Below are 9,511 nucleotides of genomic sequence, written 5' to 3'. Positions count from 1 at the left end.
TATTTTATGTTAAAAGTTGTTTAAGGACCAAATAAGCATATGAGATAAACAAAGAAAAGTAAAACGTGATATATATTGTCTTTTCTTTTATTGTCCTCAAGATGGTCTTGGATTGTCATGAGTGACCGTCTTAACATTATCGAATTTACATTTTGTCCATCACGAATAGCATTAGTTGATCATATTTATATTTTTTGTCCTCATGAATAGTATGAGTGATTGTCTTTACTTTTACTATCCTTTGATTATCCTAAAAAATTTCATGAGTTAATTGTATTTACTTTATGTCCTCATGAATAGCATGAGTTGATCATCGTTACTTTTAGTGTCCTTACAATGTCTTTACTTTAAGATTTATATTTATGCATGATAGCCCCTTGCTTGCATGTTTAACCATTAATCTTGATGTTTAGACTATTTTGTGAGATCATTTTTACTTTTAAAGTTCTTATAATGTGTTCTTACTTAAGGACACATTATTGAATTCTTTGTTGTTTAAACATAAATCTTACTATTGGATTCTTATAAGAAATCATCTTTTAGCAGCGCTTTCTTGATAAAAAGGCGGGGGAGCTCTTTGAGTCTACTTTCTGTGACCATAAGGTTCTTGTTAAGCGTGCAGTAACTCTCTATGTGGTTACTTTTACCCACTTCCTCCCATATTCACATATAGGATGTGGACTTATTTCTCTCCTTCTCCTATGTGGTGTGAGATGGTTAGTGAGTTTTACGCAAACATCATCGAGTTTGTGAAGAACTACCTTGATTACATATGTTCCAGGGAGAGGCATTTCGATCACACTACCAACTAATTGGCCAAATTTCTTAATGTTCTTTTTGTTGCCAACCCTGAGTTTCCTTACCCTAAGGATCAAGCTCCCTCTAGAGAAACTATTGGAAATCTATTTAGGACAGTCGCTTGGACTCCTTAAATGACTTTGTATCCGATGGTTCCATGAACATTCCCATGTGGATGCTTGCCCTTTTTTGATTATGTGGAACCTGGTTGCAATACCCCAGTGCTAACCCAAGTCAAGAGATTGAGTATTTTAGACCCTAGGGTTAGTTGGAATCAAGTTTAGAATGTTAAGGATGAATTTCTGGGCTCAGAAGAACCTCCATGTCAGTTTCTTACAGAGAGGATCGATCCTCAACCTCATAGGATCGATTCTCTGGGGTTAGAAACCCTAAGGATCGAGCCTCCCTTTAACAAGATCAATCCTTTCGAGTTTGAATACGATTTTAGGGTTTTCTAAAGCCCTAGTGTGGGTGTAACATCTATATATATTTGTCCCTAACCTGTACCAAACATTGTTGCATGAATTTTTTCAAGGTACCAAGAGGCTGTCGGAGCGCCGTGCTGAAGCGACAATTATTATTACGTCAGTTTGAGAGTGTATTCAGGAGTTTGTAAATCTTGCAAGGTTAGTATGATGATCAGTTCTTGCGTTCTCTATCATTTGATTGATTTTTCATCTTAGGTTAGTACAGTGTTGTGTGTTTTCACATTTATGATCCAACGGTTAATTTTGGATGATTGTTTTAGAGATCATAGAAAGGTTGTTCAGGTTGTGTTGATCATATTAAACTATAGATAATTTTTGGTTTGTGCCCTTAGAATTTCCAGAGATCGTATGAGTCATCCTAGGGTTTGGTAGAGCTATTTCGAGGTTTGGGAATGTTTTGAATGTGTCAGGAAGCGTTTTTGCTAGCCCAGGATCCCAGGTTGTTAGTATCAATCCTTCTTAGCCCAAGATCGATCCTGACCAAGATAGGATCGATCCCAGGCTATTCCAACACTCTATTTTGTAAGTTCGTAAGTCCTAAGTGAATGTTTTATGTCTAAGAGAGTTGTCTAATGCTAGGGTTTTTGCAGAGAACCATCTTGGTAAGTTCCAGGTCGGTGTTGATGACTTTTCCTATAACTCAGATGAGTAAATCTCACATGGATACTGTTATCTATTTGGCATTCTTTAAGAATACTATGTTGATATGAAATAAAACATGCATGACTTTACTTATATGAACAATGTTTTGTGAACATGTGAACTCCTATTCCTTTTGTGCATATGAGACAATTGGGTTATAAGATATGATGAATTCTTGTAAGTATTTTATCATGCATGCATGTAAAAGAAATATCAGATAAGTTGCATTGTATGACATGACCATGTGTCATGGGCTACTATTATATGGGCAATGCCCTATGGTCCAGTTTATTTTATATTTTTTGCCATTGAACCTAAGAGGCCAACTGATGACCAGCATAGCCATGCATGCATGGTGGTCATGACCATATGAAATTGTTAGCACCGTGGGCCATCTAGGGCTAGACTCGGTCGAGCTATTTTATAATGACCACTAGCCAGTGCACATTGGGGCATCGGTATTGTACCAAAGGTTCTTTCAGAAAAGCGCAAACCCTATTGGGAAGGGGTAAGGGCCTAAATAGACCATATTGAGTTGAACTATGACGGTGTGATTAGAATTTATCATGTACTTATATCTATATTGCATTGCATATTTCCTAAAGATATCAACTATCTTACACGTTGGTACATTTTAATATGGAAATTGTTTTTATAAAACTATGAGTTCACAAAATGGTTAATTGCCTTGCATGTGATTTTAGCTCACTAAGTCGTGAACTTACACTTGGTTTTCCTTTCCACCTTTAGAACACATTTGTGATTCACAGATAGTCAATTGCTAGATGGCAGATCCTGTGAGATGATATGTACTTGTAGAGGATATAGTCAGGATTATCTTTGAGTAGCTAGACTCAAAATGGTTGTAGGGCATGTGGGATAGCGATGGTAATACATGTAGTGAGATGATCAAAATTATTTATTTGATTTATCTTATTAAGACTCTACCCTGATATTTGATTTTTATATCGGATCATTATTATGTTTGGACTTTATTTGCTTTTTAATGGTGTGAGGATGTTTTTGGAATTGTAACACTTTAGTTTTTAACTTATTTCACTTGAGAGATTTAGTATTTGCTTAAGATATTTAATGATTAATGGACTTATTTAGATATCCTATTTTGTATTAAGCTACAAATATTTATATTCTATTTTATTTAGATTGAGGTAAGTAGTCAGTTAAATCCCTTGGCACTTATTGATGATGTAATTGAGTGTGTGGGAGGCACGAACAGTTAACTATAGGTTAGTTAATTCTCGAGGGAGTGCATTACACTGTTGCCTGTCCAAAGGCACACTGAGTTGACATACGATAGGGCATGTTTCATGCATGCTTTGGTGATGGGCCACACAATTGATATATCTTCTTAGATCATCTCCTTGATTGGGGTTGTTCATCAAACCGATCATCTCTCTCTTGCCAATGGTGGTTCTGTGATTACCACTTTGTTGAAGTCTCTTAAAACTCCTCGTTCTCTTAAGCCTGTTTAGTCTGGTAGTGGTCCGTTTGACAAGTGCACTTTTTCCAAGTTTAAGGAACAACGTGTGTAATACCCCGGAAGATACTACACCTAGGATAATAATGCATAAGTAAAATATGTGCATATGTATATATAGGTATAAGGCTTAGTTATTATTATTATTATTAGTTTAAATAGAGTTCTGTTTATATATATATATATATATATATATATATATATATATATATATATATATATATATATATATATAAATCAGATTAGTAAAGAAATTACTAACCAAAGTCGATCGAGCGACTTTGGTAGCAAAGTTGATTGATCGAACATTAAATCGATCGAGCTATAGAATAATAGCTGGAAAATAGAATCGATCGAGTGACTTTAAAGTCAATCGAGCGACTGAATAGTCGATCTAGTGACTTAATTATCCAGTGCGGTGCAGTTTACGTTGAAACAGCGATGGGCGATTTTTAACCTTCAATTCTCAGACCCACATCATGATTGATGATTATACCCCTTTTTAGTTAGTCTAGTTAGCCCAATTTAGTTCAAAGCCAACTAGTTTTTCAAGGATATTTAGTAATTATTACCTAAAGATATGAAAATCCTATTCTAGAAGATATGGGAGATTTGGCTACGATTTTGGATGATTGGTTGGCTTAAATCCGGCCATTGAAACCCCCAGTTGCTGGCTTGATCTCAGCCATTTGAGGTTACTATATATAGCATGCATTGGTGATTGAATTCCATGAAGAAAAACCAAGAATTCAGCCCAACACCCTCTCACGTTCTTGCTGTCTCCTTCCCTATTTCAATGCAGAAACTCTAAGCTTGGAAATCTCCTTACTTCATCATGTTTTCAAGCTCCTAGTAAGTTAAATTAGAGCCTAAAATTGCCCTCTTAACACACAAAACCAGCAGGAACCAAGCGTAAAACAGCCCCTATTTTAGGCCAAGAAAACAAAGTGTCGTTGGTTGGATTTTCTAGTTTAGACAAGCAACTCATTATCCTCATTTGAGTCACTACAAAGCAGCAGCAACAGTAAGTGATTTCGATCTTAAATTTCTCAAAGAATAAGCAATCCTTTCTTGCGTTAAACTATGACTTGTTTTACTACCTTGAAGAAGCAATAATCGATTAATTATATGTATATATATATATATATATATGGATCTCTATTGTTCTTTCAAGACAAAATCAGCAAGCAAAATCAAGTATAAAAGTGTTTGTATGTGATGTTGATAAGTATGTGAGTGGAGGTGTGTGCATAGAAGAGAAAGAAATAAGTGCTTGTGTGCTTCAAAAGGAGAAATAGTGAGTGTATGTGCGAATAAGGGGAATATTTATAAGTATATGTGTATGTGTGTGTATATATATATATATACTAGTTGGAACTAATGGTTAATAAAAGAAGATATTTGATTATATTTATAGTAGTCTCATTACTCAATAATCTAAAATGGCGATCGATATCATAATTAAGAGAACCAAATATTAATACCGTTACGTCATCCAATTTATAAATAGAAGTATTAGAATGATTGTTATAATAATTTCTTGAGAATAAATATAGTGATAATAATAATTGTTTTGTAGTACCTTTAATTAATTTATTATTATTTCATGATTATGATTATGCAGTTTTGAGGATAACCGTTGAAGCAAACTAGTAAGTATCTCTATACTTATTGAGGACGAAGTTGGTTGACTTTTCCTATAATATTATGCTTATTTCTTTATTTACTTGTTTGCGCATGTGGTTTTGCATATTTTGTTATTTTTAATAATCTGTTTAATAACAAGTTGTTGGATCAAGATCCACAGTGGGTACGTGAGGCTTCACTTGAGTTCCAAGGTTCTCAGTGAATGAGGAAGTACCTAAAAAGAGGTTAATAAATACAAAAACTGGTGTACCAAGGTCATCAGGGAAACCAAGGTTTCCAGGAGCCAAGGCTCCCAAAGAATATAATTAAAAGTTAAAGTGAGGAAGCAAAGGCTTCAAATAAAACGCTAACCGTGCCAAGGCCAACAGATGAGTGGAAAAAGGGAAATACCTTAAACTCTGCACTTAAAACTGTCATTGCTTTATGATTATATCTATATTCAATTTCTGTCTATGCTTAGCGATCATAGATTATATATATTGCGTATACATGTGATTATCAAGCCATTGTATTATGTTGCATTTATTAAATAAACCAGCACTCATTATATTATGGGAAATAGTGGACTCACTTTAGTTTTTCTGTGTTGTTGTTTTCTTTTTACTATGTGTTAAATCAGGTTATGAAGAAGAGGAGTATCAGGACTATCCAGAGACTTAGGTGGATCTTGATACTAGTATTAGAGGATAGACCGCCTCCCTTTTTTGGGAACTACCATAATTTAGAGACAATATTTATATTCCTATTGTCATGTAATTGTTAAGTTTTAGTATTTTGGGCTTGTATAATTATATATTCCCTATGAGGCATGACTACTAATGTCGCTTTTGTATAATTAGGCTGACTTATCTATTATATCTATTTGAAGTATTCCAATAGAAGCTCTATAGTGTTATTTAATTCCTAAGTCTGTAGTACATTTTATATATTCTGTTGCCAACATTTATCTCTGATAAGTTAGTAATGTTATGTGAAAATTCAAAAATTTTCACTTACGCTTTTTGTAAAAGCGAGGAGTTACAGTTTGGTATCAGAGCGGTATGCTATGAGGACCTTAGACTTGACCTTAGCATAGGATGGAGACACACAAAGCTATAGGGATATAAAAGTATTTTTGTTTATATATATATATACACTAGACACTAAATAGAATTTCATGAATTAGAGTAAGAGTAAAATCTTTTAACATGCTTCGTTGGATATATGCATATGTGCACTTAAATTTTATTGTTTACTTGAGTGTTATATTTGTTTACAACATGATTTGTTTATTATTATTGATGAATTCTTTGTGAATGATTGATTATTAAATGATTAGTTTATTAGCATTATTGGTTGGTTTTGAATATTATATATATTATTTTTAAGGAAAATGATTTTATTCTACAAAATATGGAATAACTGTTCCTTCAAAACACAGAATCATGCCTCCTAGATGCCGCCCTCTCTGTGACTTTAACCATGTCCCACGTTCCGAAGAAAATGGTGAGGAAGAACTGCCACCTCCACCTCCACCTCCACTTCCACCGCCACCATACAATGATGGCATACACCCAGCTTTAATACAATTTATAGCTGACGCCACTAGGCACCTTATAGAAGCCATATCACGAATTCCACGACCTAATGAACGAGCCGAACCCGTAGGTTGTTCGTTGCGTGATTTTGCTAGTTACTGTTTTCAAACCTTTGAAGGAACCGAAGGGCAGAATGTTGTGGAAGCATGGCTCATAGACATAGATGTGTTATACACTACTCTCGGCTGTATAGATGAGCAGAAAGTGCAGTATCTCGCACTGAAGCTGACGGGTGAAGCTGGGAGATGGTGGAATGCGAGGAAGGTGCTACTTGGGGAAGAAACAGTGACCACTTGGGAGATGTTCAAGTGGAGTACAACTGGCACTTTTTTCCTCGATCCCAGAGACAACTTCGGGCAATCGAATTTCAAAATTTGGTGCAAGGTGACATGACTGTAGAACAATATTCCACTAGATTTATGGAGCTAGCTAGGTTCGCAGCCAATCTCATTCCTGATGAAGAAACGAAGGCAGAACGATTTCAGAATGGCCTCAACCCTTGTATCAGGGAGAGGATAATTTGTCTGGAAATTAAGGACTATGCCAGATTGGTGGAAGTTGCATCACTGGCTGAAAGAGGAATACGAGAATCAGCAGCGGCATAAGAATTGAAGAAACGTTCGAAGCAGCAGATGACACGCCCAGTCAAGAGGCGGGCTATTGGAAGTGGTTCCAAACCTACCCTGGGTAAGGATTTTCCGAATCAGAAAGCTGTCTGCAGCAAATGCTCGAGGACACACAAAGGGGATTGTAAGCAGGGAACATCCACTTGCTTTAAATGTGGTAAGCCTGGGCATTTTCTGAAGATTGCCCTATGAATGCTGCTGGAGGAATGAAATCCCAAGGAAGCGAAACACAGGCACGAGCATATTCTCTTATGCCCGGAAGGGAAGAAGAAGAAGGAGACGAAGATAAAGAAGATGTGGACGTAGTAACAGGTACCATCCCTCTATTCGGTAAATTAGCAAGTACTCTTTTTGATTCGGGTGCAACTCATTCCTTCATATCATCTACATATGTTAAATTATGTAGCATCACCACTAAACCCTTGAATCAAAACATAACTGTATCTGTTAGTATTATTGGCCTCATTCTGTTTGGACAAAATCACTTGTATGTAAAAGATGTTGTTTTACAAGGGATTCCGCTATTTAGAAGAGTTTCAGAAGATTCTGCCTGCAAGACAGAAAATCTCCGGTTCCCTGTCAGCTGTCCGAACGATCGTGCCATCCCATCTGGACGCCCATCTGTCCACTATTCCATCCATCCAGACGACGAGCCATACCGTCCAGACGCCAGACAAACCAAGTATCATCCGTCCAAACGTCTCAGCAGCCCGTCCGGACACCTCTCAGTGATCGATCAGCTTCAGATTCTTTCCAAGTTCAATTTAAGGGAGGATTGCTTCAACCGTCCGGACGCTCTCATACATAAGGAAAGATCGCAATTCAAATATCACCGTCCGAACGACAGTCGGCCTTGGTCCGGACGCGCGTTCATCAGTTAAGGAAATTGCCGATTCGACTTCAACCGTCCGGACGACTACCTATCATGGTCCGGACGCGCGCATAGCAGATATGGAAATTGCGTGTTGAAGTTCAATAGTCCGGACGCTCATCCCCCATGGTCCGAACGCGCGAAGCCTTATATGGAAGTTACTTGCAGCGGACGTGCGACTGTCTGGACGACTATGTCTTACCGTTCGAACGTGGCTCTCAAACAGGAAAGATTTTCAGCGAAAATCTTGGAAAATTTTGTAGCACTGTTGTCCGTCCAGACGACGTCCGTACATATTACTGCAATCTCCCATTCTGCACCTCAACCTATAAATGAGGCCCCTAGGCATTGAGAACTGCAAGAATTCGGTATTGAATTCACAAGTGCTCAGAGAAGTTATTTTGAATATTGTTGAGCTGATTTAGTTTCCTCTAAAGCCATTGCAAGTGTGTTGTTGCTGCGCTACAACTGAAGTCTATCTTAGAGGTTGGCCCTAAGGTAAATGATTCCATTGAAGACCCCTTCAGGTAAGAGACCTGGTTGGAAAGCATTCGTGTTGGGTTACACGTTAGAGAGCAAGGTACGACCACTGCATCGGTTATATGTGAGTGTTACTATCTTGTATCTAGCTTTGTCTTCTGAATAGCGGATATCCTGGGTTTGGCTGCCCCGGAGTGGTTTTTCTCTTAATCGAGTTTCCACTTCGTTAACAAAAATCTTTGTGTCATTTATTTTCGGCATAGTTATTTTTGTTGACACTTTGTGCACACACTTGCTATTTAATTTTAGAAGTCAAATTTCATTTTTCAATTGGTATCAGAGCTTGGTACACTCTGTGAAGATTAATTTCTTGAGTGTTATTTATTTTTGACTTCTTTTTTATTATAATGTCTCAAACTCTTAATTATGTTCCTGCCTTTGATGGTATGAACTACAGCTATTGGAAGGCACGTATGCGTTTCTTTCTGAAATCTATTGACTGTTGGAGTATTATTGAAACTAGTTGGACTAAACCAGAGGATGCAACACTTGAACTAGTCCCTCAAAAGAACACACGTCTTTCAAATGATAAAGCCCTCCATGCTCTGTGCCAAGCACTTTCTCCATCAAAATTCGCAAAAATTTCAAATTGCGAATCAGCTAAAGAAGCATGGCAAATCTTGGAAACAACATATGAAGGCACGAAACTTGTTAAATCTGCCAACTTCAAATGTTGATTTCGAGATTTGAAGAAATTAATATGTTGGAAGAAGAGACCTTTGGAGAGTTTTAATCCAAGATGAGTGACTTGAGGAACTTCATGTTGAGTCTTGGGAAACCCATCTCGGATGCAAAACTCATCCAAAAGATTCTAAGATCTTTGC

This window comes from Alnus glutinosa, chromosome 1, assembly GCF_958979055.1.
Source record: "Alnus glutinosa chromosome 1, dhAlnGlut1.1, whole genome shotgun sequence".
Classification (NCBI taxonomy): Eukaryota; Viridiplantae; Streptophyta; class Magnoliopsida; order Fagales; family Betulaceae; genus Alnus; species Alnus glutinosa.
This window is presented reverse-complemented; position numbering follows the sequence as displayed.